We start from the raw sequence: 13,320 nt of genomic DNA, 5'->3' as shown, positions 1-13,320 counted from the left end.
CCAAAAATTAGGCCAAGAGGCCCCCAAAGTCACGAGCCACGTGCTTCATCAATGAAGTCACGTGCTGGGACTTGTGCGTATGCACAGAAGGTTGTGCATACGCACACTTCAGTGCATGCTTCTCCTTTGTTTTCTTCATAAAATCTCCTATTTTACATGTTTCCTATCACTTTTGCCTGGCCATTTTTGCCTATTGGACCTGGAATCACTCACGAAATATATCACAGCATCAAATGGAATAAAAGTGAAATTAAAATGATCAATTTAAGCACAAAAATGCATATTTTCACATTTAGGTTCAATCTAGAGAGAAATCACAAAAGTATGTTATTTTGGTGATTAAGTGTGAGTTTATGTAATAAAATTCATTCAATTCAAGCCAAAAATCATCATCAAATATGGAGCAATCAATTCTCTCACACTTAAATAATAGCATGTCCTCATGCTAAACACAAACAAGGGGAATGATCAAAGGGTGAACAACTTATTAAATACAACTATCTATAGGCATGCAAGTATACTAGATGCTATCTATTTCTATCTATACTATAGTTTTCTATTGATTTTGAGAATACAAACTAACAAATAACCAAGCATATAGGCATATAGGGCTAAAAGAAAAGAAATATTGCGATGTGATCAAAATTCCAAAAATTGATTCAAGCTCAAAATGAAGCAACTTGCAAGAATATATAATAAGAGGTGTGGAAACATAGAATTGAGCAGTCAAACCCTCACTAGATGTGTATACACTCTAAATGCTCAGTGTTTAGGGTTTAATCACTCAATCCCCGTCTAATAATACTTTCAAGGATTTTCTCTTTATCTAACAATCAACAAGTAAGTGATGCAAGAGTGCAAATATCATGAAGTCTTTTTAGGGTTGTAATGGGGTTAGGGTTAAGGTGGGATAAATATGGCCAAGTGGACTAAGGAATTGAATTCTTGATTAGCTCAAATATCTCACTCGACCTATATCAACCAAATCACAAGAATGCAACCAAACCTTTCATCATTTTCTTTCCTACACATTCCTGCATTGATTTTTCATTCAACTCTCATATGCATTCATTATTATATTTTCCTTTTCTTTGGGGAAACTATTGTCCCCTTTCTTCCTTTTTTTTTTCAACAGAATAATGCATGTGGTTTAAGAATTTATACATGAATGCACTATTTTAAAAACTTTTCAATGCATACCCAAAATATTTTTATTCTTTCTACCAATGTTCCTCCAAAATTCTCCCACACTTAAATGCAACACACTTCTCAACCTAAGCTAATCAAGGATGCAAATCAAGGTAATTGATGCTTTTTCCTTTAAGGTTGTGACGTGTTAATGTTAAAAACAATGGGATAAATAAGGTTCAAAGGGGTTAACAATGGTAGATGCAAGGGGTACAGACATATGGGTTAGTGTTCTTAGATTCAAAGATGGCCTCAATCATGCTCAATGCATTCAAACATCAACTATTGAAAATAAAGAATCAAGCAAAACCAAGATTACAGTCATAGAAGGGGTATAGCACACAAGAGTAAAATAGTAGTTAAAATATGCAACCACTTAAAAGTTCAACAACTCACAAGGTTGTTTATTCTATCTCTTCCATGTTCTACAAAAAACCATTCAAGCAAGCTTAAAAATGGTTTTCCGAATCAATTCAATAGAACGCCCTAAAAAAGATTTCCTGGAATTTTTTTTTGTTTTTCACCAAAATTATTTCCTATATATATATATAAGATGTGTTGGATACAATTTCAAAATTTCCTAGTTCTTTTCCTAATTTTCAATATCCAAAAACCAATATGAACAATTAGGACAAAATCAAACTAGGCACTATACTATTTAGATCATCAAATCACACTACTATATATACAATATATACCAAGTAAAATAAAAGTGCAATATATATATGTACATATATATATCAACCAAAATGAAATAAAACTAGAAGCAAACCAAAATATATACAAACGACCAAAATACGAGTATATAGTGCAAAAGTCAAAAGTACTAGAAACATCCACATAAAGCATAATAAGAACTAAACTAAAATGGATAACAAAGTATTTGGAAGAGAATGTTACACCCAAAAAGTTGCGAATCCTCGCCCATACTTAAGCGTTGCACGGTCCTCCGTGCCAAAAAATATGAGGATGGGGATGACTGTCTCTATGAAGCTCTACTGTCTGGTGGTGCTGGCTGATATACAATCAAGTCTCGGGTCAGCTCGGCAACAACATTCTCAACTGCCTCCTTCTCTACTGTCGGCTCAGGCTCAGGCTCAGGCTCTGGTGTATCTGCAAGAGCTGGACCAAGGTCTCATCCCTCAAGCTTCGCCATCATCCACTGAAAACGGCAAGCATTGTGGTGCTCGTTGCGGCGGACTTCCTGAATGAGGTCCTGAACTAACTCATAAAGAGGCCGTGCTACAGGTGCAGGAGCTGATGGTGCTGAAGATGATGATGGCTCCGTAGTCTTCCTCTTCTTCTGTGCCGGCTCCTTCCATTACGCGAATGGCAAAAACTACAGATGCCATGGCTAACCTCATAACAAGTGATGGGAAGGGAATGATAAACTTCTAGTTTTTGTTCACCTTCCACATCGACTCTCTGATCAGGGGCAAAACAAAAATCATTTTACCTTCCAAGATTGCCCAAAGAAGCACAACCACTTAGACTCTGATCTGGGTGGCATGAGTACTCGGCAACAGATAATCAATAATTATCTGCTGCCAAATCCTCGCCTCAGCATGAAGGTCAGAGCATGCAATACTAATGGGAGCCACTTTCTCTCCTGAACTCTACTCCCATCGGGCCTCAGGTCGGCCAATCTTCTTCAGGATGGTGTCTAATAAATTGTTGCCCTTGATCACATCTGCCGTTATCTTTGGATAGGCATCTCGGCTAGGCGTGATGTGAGGAAGCTGCAAGAGGGCCTCAAACGCATGAGTCGAGGTATCTAGCTGTACCTCACGGAGAAAGACAGTCTTAGCGTCTGCCTTCAGTAGATTTCCATAGAACTCTATCTTTCCGGCACATCTAATTTCCTTTCATAGTGGAAGGCCTTTTTCCTCAAGCTTCTTGTCTTGATTGTGGGCTTCTTCGCTTGCAAAGGTGTCCAGCTAATCACTCGGACAAACAGTGGCGGGAGCCGATGATGAAGCCGGCTCCTTGCCTGTGCGACGCATCCTGAAAAAAAAAAGAACGGAATACAACTCAGAATAAAAAGGTAAATGGCACAATAAAGTAAAAGAGGGATTAATTGAAATGCAAATTTGGAGCCAAGAAAGTAAATAAATACTTAATTGAGGAAAACATTTTGAAAATGTGGTATATTCAAGAGAAAGTAATGTTTTCCGCAATTAAGTAGCCTAAGTAGTAAATAAAAGAATAAATGCAATTGAAGCACAAATGATTTAGGCCAAAGCAATTAAAGTGAATTGAATTCGAAAAAGGTTAGACATGGAAGTTGTGCAATGAAAGCTCAACATTAACAAAAATTAGCACCACAACCATAATCCATTCAAGAGTAGAGAAGCTTACTTATTCATCACAAAAACAAAAAAAATAATCAAATTAACACAGGTCTTGTTTCAAAAGCGGCAATCTTGATGAAAATCAAGTTGAATTACTCAACAACATCAAAGAACAAGTAACTTTGTATGTGATTATTTATATTCAAAACCAAAACGAATAAGCAATTTCATTCAATTCACTTAACCAAACATGATATGCACATTTGAAATTACACCATATAGATGATCAAACTTGAAATTATAAACCAATTTGGTGTTTGAACCAAAATAACAACCAAGTCCCTTGTAAAACTTAACCCAAACATGCTCAAAAATCACATAAAACTGCACAATTTCTAACTATAATGCCTAATGAGAATAGAATTTAAGATAAATGTTGGCCAAACATAAGAATTAAACAAAACAATTTCACATTGGCATTTCATCGAACATATGGCATGCATAATATGCAAACAGGGATTTTGAGTTCAATTGAAGCAGCTATCAACCCAGAAAAATAGCCAGCAAACACTTGCAATCCAACAAACATTAATTAACTAATCTAGACATAACAAGATTACTAAAACCAGAACTAAAAAGCAATTAAAAGTTAACAAAAGGAAGAAAGACAGGGGACAGGGGAAAGAAGACTGAACCTGCGGTGATGATGGAAGAAGAATGGGGAAACAGGGGTGAGCAGGGAGCAGTCATGACGGCATAGGGATCGCTGCCGCTGGGATCATGACGGGGCTACCTCACCGAAGCTGAAGGTGCAGCGAGCTCTGGCGCAGGGGCAGCGTACAAGGACCCGAAGAAGTTAGAGAGAGAGAAAGGGGAAGAAAGAAAAAAGAAAGGAGAAAGAGGGTAGGCGACTGTGTTTGCCGGCGGTGATGGTGGTGGTGTCGGATGGAGGGCTGGGGTTGGTGGTCTGGGTTGGGTTGGAATGGGACAGCGCAGGGGTAAGAGTGAAGAAGAAAGAAAAGAGTTTGGAGGGGGTTTGAAGGCACGATAAGGGTTCCCTTTCGGATTAACGTTCGAAACGCAATTTGTGTGTACGCACAAAGAAGTGGGTGTACGCACACTAGGAAAATCAAAGGGTGTTCGTATGCTCCTGGGAGGAAGGGTGTCAATGAGTGTGCATACGCAGAAACAGGGGCGTACGCCCAGAAAGCAAATTTTTTTTCCACAAAAGGATCATGTGTGCGTGCGCACATGAGCGTGCGTATGCATCGAGGGAAAAAGGGCTGGGTTGAGAGCGCACAGGTATGTGCGGACGCTCCCAGTAGGGTGTGAAAACGTGTGTTCGTACGCATAGTTGGGTACGCACAGATGAAAAAAATTGGGGGAAGTGTGCGTACGCACAGGTATATGTGTACGCACAATCCTCTGTTTCTCCAAAAATTTTGACAATTCTAAAGCACCAAACATGATATCCATCAATGGTTTTCAGACCCCGAAACATATTTTTCTCCTAAAAATACATAATCAACACCAAAATGCAACTAAACTAAATTAAGCAAGATAAGCAATTATTCATGAAACAAAAAATAGGAGAAGGAAAAGGTTAGAAGGATATTACCATGGTGGGGTGTCTTCCACCTAACACTTTGGTTTATAGTCCTTAAGTTTGTACATTTGGGTGAGGCCTTTGTCAAGGTGGCTTGTGCTTCCACTCCTCCTTGAATTGTCAACCAAATTTGCTCTCGATTTGACCTCTGGGTCCCAAATGAAGCACATCAAACTCTCAAACAACTCCAAATCAGTATTTAGGATCCACAAGTGTTGGTTGTTGAAACTTATACCCGGATCCTGTAACATCCCGCATTTTTTTAAAATCTGAATATGAATAAATTGTGAATTTATCTTATTAAGTTTAAACTTTATAATTTTAGAAATTATTTTATTAGAACTAATTAAATAGATTCGGAGATAGTTTTATTTTGAATCAATTAATATTCTTAAGTAATTTTATTATAATGGAATATTTTGTATAATTTTAGTAATTAAAAAATAAGAAAGAATTGTACAATTTAATTTAAGTAACTTTTATTCTAAAAAAGTTACGATTTATTTTATTAATTTGATATCTTATTTTATAAATTAATCAATTGAGAGTAATTAAATTAGTTTTATAAATATTTGGAGTTTAAGTTATTTAATATTCTTATGTAATTTTTATAATTGGTTATTTCATATGCTTTGGAAATAAAATTTAGTAATGGAAGTATTATATATTTAATTTAAGTAATTTCTATTATGAATGAATTATGGTTTATTTTATTAGTTTGAGCTTTTAGAGATTAATTTATTAGAAATGATTAAATGGATTTTTATAAATACTTAAAGTTTAAGTAATTTTATTATAATTAGATATTTTGTAAATTGAAATTAAAGTTTCGGTGATAGAAAAATAATAAAAAGTTATATCATTTAATTTGAATAATTAGTATTGAATTTAAACTATATTTTATAAAAATATGATTAATATGCTTATTTTATAATTTAAATTAGAAATAATTAATTCAACTTAGCAATATGTTGATAAATGATGTTCTTAAATATTTTAAGAGAGTATATTTGGTTTTAAAATTACTCTAGCTTCCAATTTTATCAAAATATCTATTCATATCTATCCATATTCTTTTATAAAATCCTAATTTTAACCCTAATATCACAAATCCCTAATTTGTATACTAAATCCCTAAATCTACAATCAGAAAGGTAAAGAAAGGGAACGGGGAGCCGAGCCCGAAAAAACCGAACCAACCAAAACCAATAAAAGAAAAAGAATACTTTCGTCGAGCAAAAACAAAAGGAGAGAGAGGGATTCGAACCCTCGATAGTTCACAACGAGGGGGAAACAGAAGGGAAGAAAGAAGGAAACGAAGAACAGAAGGAAAGGGTGAGGGAACAGAGGAAGAAGAGAGGAAGGAGGATCGCTACACCGTGCTTCTCCCTGCGCCGGTTGCCGTCGCTGTCGCCAGAGCCAGAGGACAGAGAGAGAATGCTCGCAAGGGAGAGGACAAACGCGAGGAGGAGGAGAGCTCGTGCGTGAAGGATAGCGCCGCCATTCCGTCGCCGCGCAACTGTTGTTGCCACCCCGTCACCATCGTTGTCGCGGCTGGAAGCATAAAGTTCGAACAGAGGAGGAGAAACCGCGAGTGAAGGGTGACGCTGGGCCTCTATCGCTGCTGCTATCACCAAGCGTCGTTGTCGTTGCCGCCGAAGGCCAAGGCCCTATCGTTGTCATCGATTCTGCCTGGAGCCGCCACCCACTTGTCACAGCGAGTTAGTTACTCTGCCGCCGCTGAATTTGCCGTGTTGAGACTGAAACTGCCACTTTGACTCTGGTTTGATCTTTTTCTTAAATATGACCCATTTACACGTTTTATTATCACTGCCATGCTTGTTCTGAGTTGATTTTGGTATATGTCTTGTCTTGAAAACCCTAGGGCTGTAATTGTTCTTTATTCCCATCCAATTTGAATTCCCTGTTTCGTTGTAACTATCATTACTGTTGTGGAATTGTCGCCGTTGCGAGCATTATTAGAGATAGTGCTAGATTCGGATTTGCATGGGAATTGCCACTGCTGTGAGTCAAAAGGAAAAGCCGCTCATAGCGTTTAGTCTTACCAGTTTCGACATCGAGGTAGGGGGTTAAAATGATTTTAATTTAGGAATGCCAACAAGGTTTATTGAATAACTGTAAATAGTATTAATAGTTGTGAGTAATTAATTGATTATATGAATGTTGGATTGTGATTGCGATTGTGCTTGGTGCTGTGATTGAATTGATTGTAATTATGTGTGGTAGATGATTGAATTATTGATTATTGGTTGTTGAAATAGTTGTTTGGAATATTGCTATGGCTGTGAAAGTGACTTGAGATTAGTAGAGGATTGTGGTTTTGACTGATTATGTATAAATGGTTGAGACTAAGATAATCATTTGATATATTTGATATTGGATTGAGAATTGTTGAAGAATTAGGGCCTAAAAGACTAAACTATTATTAAGAATCTGGTTTTCAAAATAGAATGGTTACTTTGAGGACAGCCTAGTAATTTGCTAGCGATCGAAATGGTATGAGATTAAAATCTGAGTAAACTTTAACAAGTGTAGTTATTAGGATTTAAATTTGAAGGTTTCGTATTAACTGAAGATTTAGTTATGATTTTTCAAAGTTAAGCCGTAAAATCTGATTTTTTTGCATTATCTTTAAGTGAAAACAGTAACTTCGAAAGTTTGTAACTAATTCTGTGATAATCGGAATTGCGTTGAACCAAGTCCTGGTTAAACTTGGGAATAATTGGGACTGAATTGGAGAGTTTGAGATCTTTTCATTAAATATAAGATTTATGGTGAATTTTTGAGTAATGGTTGTGGGATCTGATTTTTACTGCAGAATTTTTGGAACAGCAGTAACGAGTTGGCTCTGCTGTGAATGTTCCAAATTTAATTTTGAAGTAAAACTAATTTTAAATGAAACTTTAGTCCTATTATTTTAATTTCGTAAAATTTCAGAACGGTTGAACTTGCGGTTTAAAAGATACGAATTTTTGAAATACGATGCATTATGCAGTAAAGGCCAGATTCTGTTTTCTTAAATCAGTAAATTTGGAAGTTTATAACTTTTGAACCTGGTTGGATATCGAGGTGCAACCAATTGGAAGTGAAAATTAAGTATGTTTAGCACATGTGACTTAAATTTCAGGGTTATCCATGTTTTAATGAGTAAGTTATAGGACTTGGAAGAAGATAAGTTCATTAAGTTTTAAAACAGAATTCTGCAGAAAATTAGTCAACTTCTAGGTTATATAACTTCTTCATTAAAAATTATATTGACCTGAAACTAATTGGTTAAGAAACTTGGATGAGTGAAGTTAAACTATATTAATTTTTAAAGTCATTGGATTTAACTTGGATTTTATATTGAATTTTGAATATCACATGCTGCTGCTGTTTTTCTGGTTTTACGCACTGCAGAGCAGTCACGATTTTTTCTCTATTCCTAAGGATAGAGAAACCAGAAAATTATGATCTTTAGTTTGTTAGAAAGCTTATTTCAAGATGAACGCCTGGACATAAAGTTTGCACAATTCCGAGTTTATTTGCTATATTAAAAATAGAAAAGAAGATAGAGTGCTGAGAATGTCTGAGTGAGAGTTATGAGTTCATAAAATTAAAGATGAACCTTAGCGTCATAGGGCTGATTCAATGTTGGAATCTGTTTGATTCTGAATTGATTTGATATTGGAGAGGTTGAAAAGAGTTTGGTAAATTGTTTGGTTGGGACCTGTAAGGGTGGCTAACTCCTATTTTTAAAGGAGATTATGTCCAAATTTTTATAAAAGTATAAGGACTTAATCAAAATCAATATTTAAGGCTTATTTAATGATAATAACTTTAATGATTCTTTTAAGAAAATATTATTTAGTATACGGGATTGTTGGCAAGGGCGTGGGTCTTGTCCCGCTTGCGTACTTGCAATTATGAAAGAAAAAGGAAAGAGTAAAGTACTTATTGTATGATTATCTGTTGCTTGAGGCAATCCAAGAGATATTTGTTTATTTGTTTGTTGCTTGATGCAACCCAAGAGATGTTTGTTTGTTGCTTGCGGCATCCCAAGAGATATTATATATATATATTTGTTGCTTAATGCAACCTAAGAGATATTATTTATTTGTTTATTGCTTAATGCAACCCAAGAGATATTTGTTTGTTTATCCGTTGCCCTGAGGCAACCCAAGAGTAATTTTCCGTTCCCAAGAGTATATTTCCTGCGAGTAGAAAGCAGAGGCTGTCTCAATAGAGCTGCTAATAATTATATGCGCATTTATTTGAATGGAAAATCGTATCCAGAAAATCGTGAAGTCGTGACCGGATAAATGTCGGGAATGCAGGTGCTAACCGACACATGAGCTCATGGCCTGCACTAGGAGTAGATATTCATCATATGCATCTATGTGACATAGTTTGGGTGTGTATATTGTAATTGGTTTGCTTAAGTGAATAATTCTGTTTAATTGCTAATTGCTATACTTGATGTAATTGCTCTTGATTGTGTTTGAACCTCATTACCTGTGTTTGTAACTGATTGTTTAGATTGTGGTGATCGGATGTTGATTGAGTTGTTTGGGCCTGAGGCAGTGACTGGTACGTTTGAGGTCTAGTTCTGTATAAAGTATCTGACTGGTTCAGCATAGACTTAATGAACCTATGCTTGGAGCAGGATGATCATTTATACCGCGTAGGTAAATTCTTTTATGTTATGGTCTAGTAAAGTATGAAAAATCAAACTGGTTCAGCATAGACTTTATGAATCTATGCTTGGAATAGGTTGGTCATTCATACAGTCTAGGAAACTTTTAAGAGTTTTATAAAGAAAATATGGGTCTAGGATTTTGAAGAATTAACTAATGCTTTTAAAAAAAGGTTAATTTTCTTTTAGATGTCTCTGAATGAAATTAACTATTTGCGCTTTATTTTTTACTTTCACGGCATTCTCGACCTCTACCGAGAACATGTGGTTTGGTTCTCACCCCCAAATTTTCCACCTTTTCAGTAACACAGGTTTGAAGACGCAATTTGAAGCTGCGAGCGATTAGTAGGTTTTCTTTATGGTTTTAATTGCTTTCATAGAGCCCCCTCGCTCTTGTTGTATGAGGTTTTATTTTAACAGAGGGGTAGGTGTTGTAATTGGGTTTATATGACTTCTTATGTATAAGAATTACTATTAATAATACTTATGTGATTGTTATTATTATTTGTAAATGTTTGAATTATGACTTTAATGAATAAAAAACAAAATTTTTTGGAATTTTCTTAAAACTGAAACGCGAACTCGATACAAAGGCTCGATAATTAAGTAGTTAATACTAGAGAAGGTTACGTAATGTTCTTTCTAGTGGAAATACCCTGACTTAAGCAAGGTATTTTGCTAGAAGGGATGTTACAGATCCCACACTCTAGTCTCTTGTTCACCTTCTTGTTGATCTTCATTTTTGCACTTGGATGAACAAACTCTTAAATCACCATTTAAGCATTTAAACACTCCCCGGAATCCACTCAATGGAATCTTGCACCATATTTGAACTCCAAATGTTGAATTGGCTTCTTTGATGAACTTTTTATCTCTTTACCAATTCACATTCCTCTCTTCACCATCTAAGATAGCATATTGATGTGGGCCAATGAAGCTCCTTGGTGAAATTTTCACCCACTCAATTTGGTCTTGCATATACCTTTACTTCTTGGTAGTTTAACTCTTCCTCATCAACATTTTGTAGCTTTTCCTCATCAACCTCCTCTAAGTCTTCCTCATCATCACTCAAATCAAATATTGGAGGTTTGTGAAGTCCACATCAATATCCCATTCAAATTCAATGGAGGAAGGTTCATGAAGGTCATTGAAGGGATTGACCAAGGTGGACAAAAAATCATGGATGATGGAATCCACTTGATCAATTTCCATCAATTCTTCATTTACCTCCTCTTGTGCTTCATGTCTTAATTTCTCATCTTCCACTAGATTTTGCAATCTTTCCTTCACTCCACACTCTTCACTTGAGCTCAGTTCCTTACATTCATCCACCAGAATTTCTTGGTTGTGGCATGAATGCAATGAAACTAACCGGTTGAAGGTTTTCACTAATGTAGACATAACATGCTCTTGCTTCTTCCGAAACTCATTCTGTTAGCACTTAGAGTGCTTCTTGTGTGGATTGATCATACATGAAGATGAATTTTGAGGTGTTGAAGATTGAAAATTAAACTCATGAGGGTAAAAGTTTTGGTTTTGTATGTAGTGAGGTGATGGTGTATAGAATTGGTGACTAGAAAGATAAGTGTTTGGGTTCCATGGCGGTGAATTATGGTAATGGTGTGGATAAGTCAGAGAAAATATGAATAAAACTACTAACAATAAGGAAACAAGCAACCAAAAAGTGTTATTTACAATATTAACATTGGTGCGCGAAATTTGAACTCGCACAACTTCACCGGCAAGTGCACCGGGTCGTCTAACAAATACCTCAGGTGAGTGAGGGTCGATTCCACGAGGATTGTTGGATTGAGCAAGCAATAGCTATCTTGATGGACTTAGTTAGGCGAAAAGTAAAGAGAGTAGTTGTTGAAAGCGCATAAAACAAGATAATAAAGAAAAGCAGTTAAAGGTTGGTGAGAGATAATATATGGAAGCAGTTAAGGCCTCAGAGATGTTTATCTTTTTGGATTAATACTTCTTACTAACTACTTTAACAATGAATGATTCATTCTATGGCAAACTATAAGTGATTAAATCCTAATTCCTTAGCAATTTAATCTCCTCTGATTCTCATCAAATGCCAGGGTCAGTGGTCATTTAATTTGAACGAGGGTGAAGCTCAGCATTCTAGTTTATACCACAAAGGCCCTAATCACCCCAGATCCTGGCTGAACAGATGTTCCCATGTCCCCAACAATTTGTGGATTAGCCATCTAGGAGATGTATTCTCAAGCTGTAGTTCAATACTATCCGGTCAGGGACTCGCAAGAACTCATGTAGAAAAAGGGTAAAACTTCTGATCCACCCACATTTATTTAGATTGAAGAACAAAAATATATCTCAGAATGGAATCAAACATATATTAAAATAGAAGAGTAATAATATTAATCCATAGAAATAAACATAGCTCCTAACCTTAATCAGGAGGTTTAGTTGCTCATGACTTTACAGAGAAAACAGAAGTAAAGAAGAAGATCTGAAGTCATATGCTCGAATCCCCCTTTAATCCTAAGTGATATCCTCTTTAAATAGTAAAATACTAACACTAAAGATGTTAATTTAAATTGAGAATTACAAAAATAAGATAAGAAAAGCCTAAGGAGTGTTAAAATCCACTTTGGAGCTCACTTGGTGAGTGTTTGGGCTGATACCTGGCGTTCAACTTGGATTCTGGGTGTTGAACGTGGAGAGAAGGGTGAGCTCGCTGGTTTTTGCTCCCTGGCTGGCATTGAACACCAGTTTTGGGTGTTCAACGTGGGGGCTTGCTCCTCTTTGGGTGCTAAACGCCAGGTATGGATGTTTAGCACCAGATTTGGCAGTCATTCTGGAAGTAAAGTATAGACTATTATATATTGCTGGAAAGCTCTGGAAGTTAGCTTTCCAACGCTATTAAGACCGCAGCAATTGGACCTTTGTAGCTTAAGTTATGCTCGTTTAAATGCAAGAAGATTAGGATTAACAGCATCTGCTACCCTTCCTTCGTCTTTAAACAGGATTCTGCCAAACTTGCCCAAATTCATCTAAAAATCATAGAAACAATACAAAAACTCAAAGTAGCATCCAAAAATGAATTTTTCACTAAAACATAATAGAAATTAGTAAAATCTAACTAAAAACACTATAAAAGCAGATATAAAAAGGGTACAAGATGCTCACGCATCACAACACCAAACTTAAACTGTTGCTTCTCCTCAAGCAACCAAAAACAAGATAGGACTAAATGGAAGAGAAAAATACATCAGGTTAGAATTGTTAATGAAGCTCAGTTCCATTTACTGAATGGGGCTATTAACTCTCTATTTCTGAACAGCTTTGGCATCTCTCTTTCCTTTGAAGCTCAGAAATATTGGCATCTTTTAGAACTAGAATCCAAATGATATTGTTGATCCTCTTCTTTAGGTTTTTCTTGATTCTTGACCATAGCTTTTCTTTCTTTCGGTGCTTTGATCCTTTGAGCCTAGCCGTGACTCTAAGTGTTTTGTTTTCAAGTATTACCACTTGATACATAAACACCACAAGCACTTAACTAGGGGAGC

At 36.1% G+C, this 13,320-nt stretch overlaps 2 long non-coding RNA genes across 2 annotated transcripts; one reads left to right on the top strand and one right to left on the bottom strand.

Annotated features, from left to right (window-relative positions):
- Window positions 1-1,845: 1,845 nt before the first annotated feature.
- On the bottom strand, window positions 1,846-4,799 carry LOC112750293 (uncharacterized). Its single transcript, XR_003175629.3, has 2 exons — window positions 4,175-4,799; window positions 1,846-3,192 (listed from the first exon to the last, which is right to left on the bottom strand). It is a non-coding gene; the product is annotated as an uncharacterized lncRNA (long non-coding RNA).
- A 1,434-nt stretch (window positions 4,800-6,233) lies between these two features.
- Window positions 6,234-10,339, top strand: LOC112750294 (uncharacterized). Its single transcript, XR_011872024.1, has 2 exons — window positions 6,234-6,868; window positions 10,085-10,339. It is a non-coding gene; the product is annotated as an uncharacterized lncRNA (long non-coding RNA).
- Window positions 10,340-13,320: the final 2,981 nt, after the last annotated feature.

This window comes from Arachis hypogaea, chromosome 15 (genome assembly GCF_003086295.3).
Source record: "Arachis hypogaea cultivar Tifrunner chromosome 15, arahy.Tifrunner.gnm2.J5K5, whole genome shotgun sequence".
NCBI classification, from domain to species: domain Eukaryota; kingdom Viridiplantae; phylum Streptophyta; class Magnoliopsida; order Fabales; family Fabaceae; genus Arachis; species Arachis hypogaea.
This window is presented reverse-complemented; position numbering and strand designations above follow the sequence as displayed.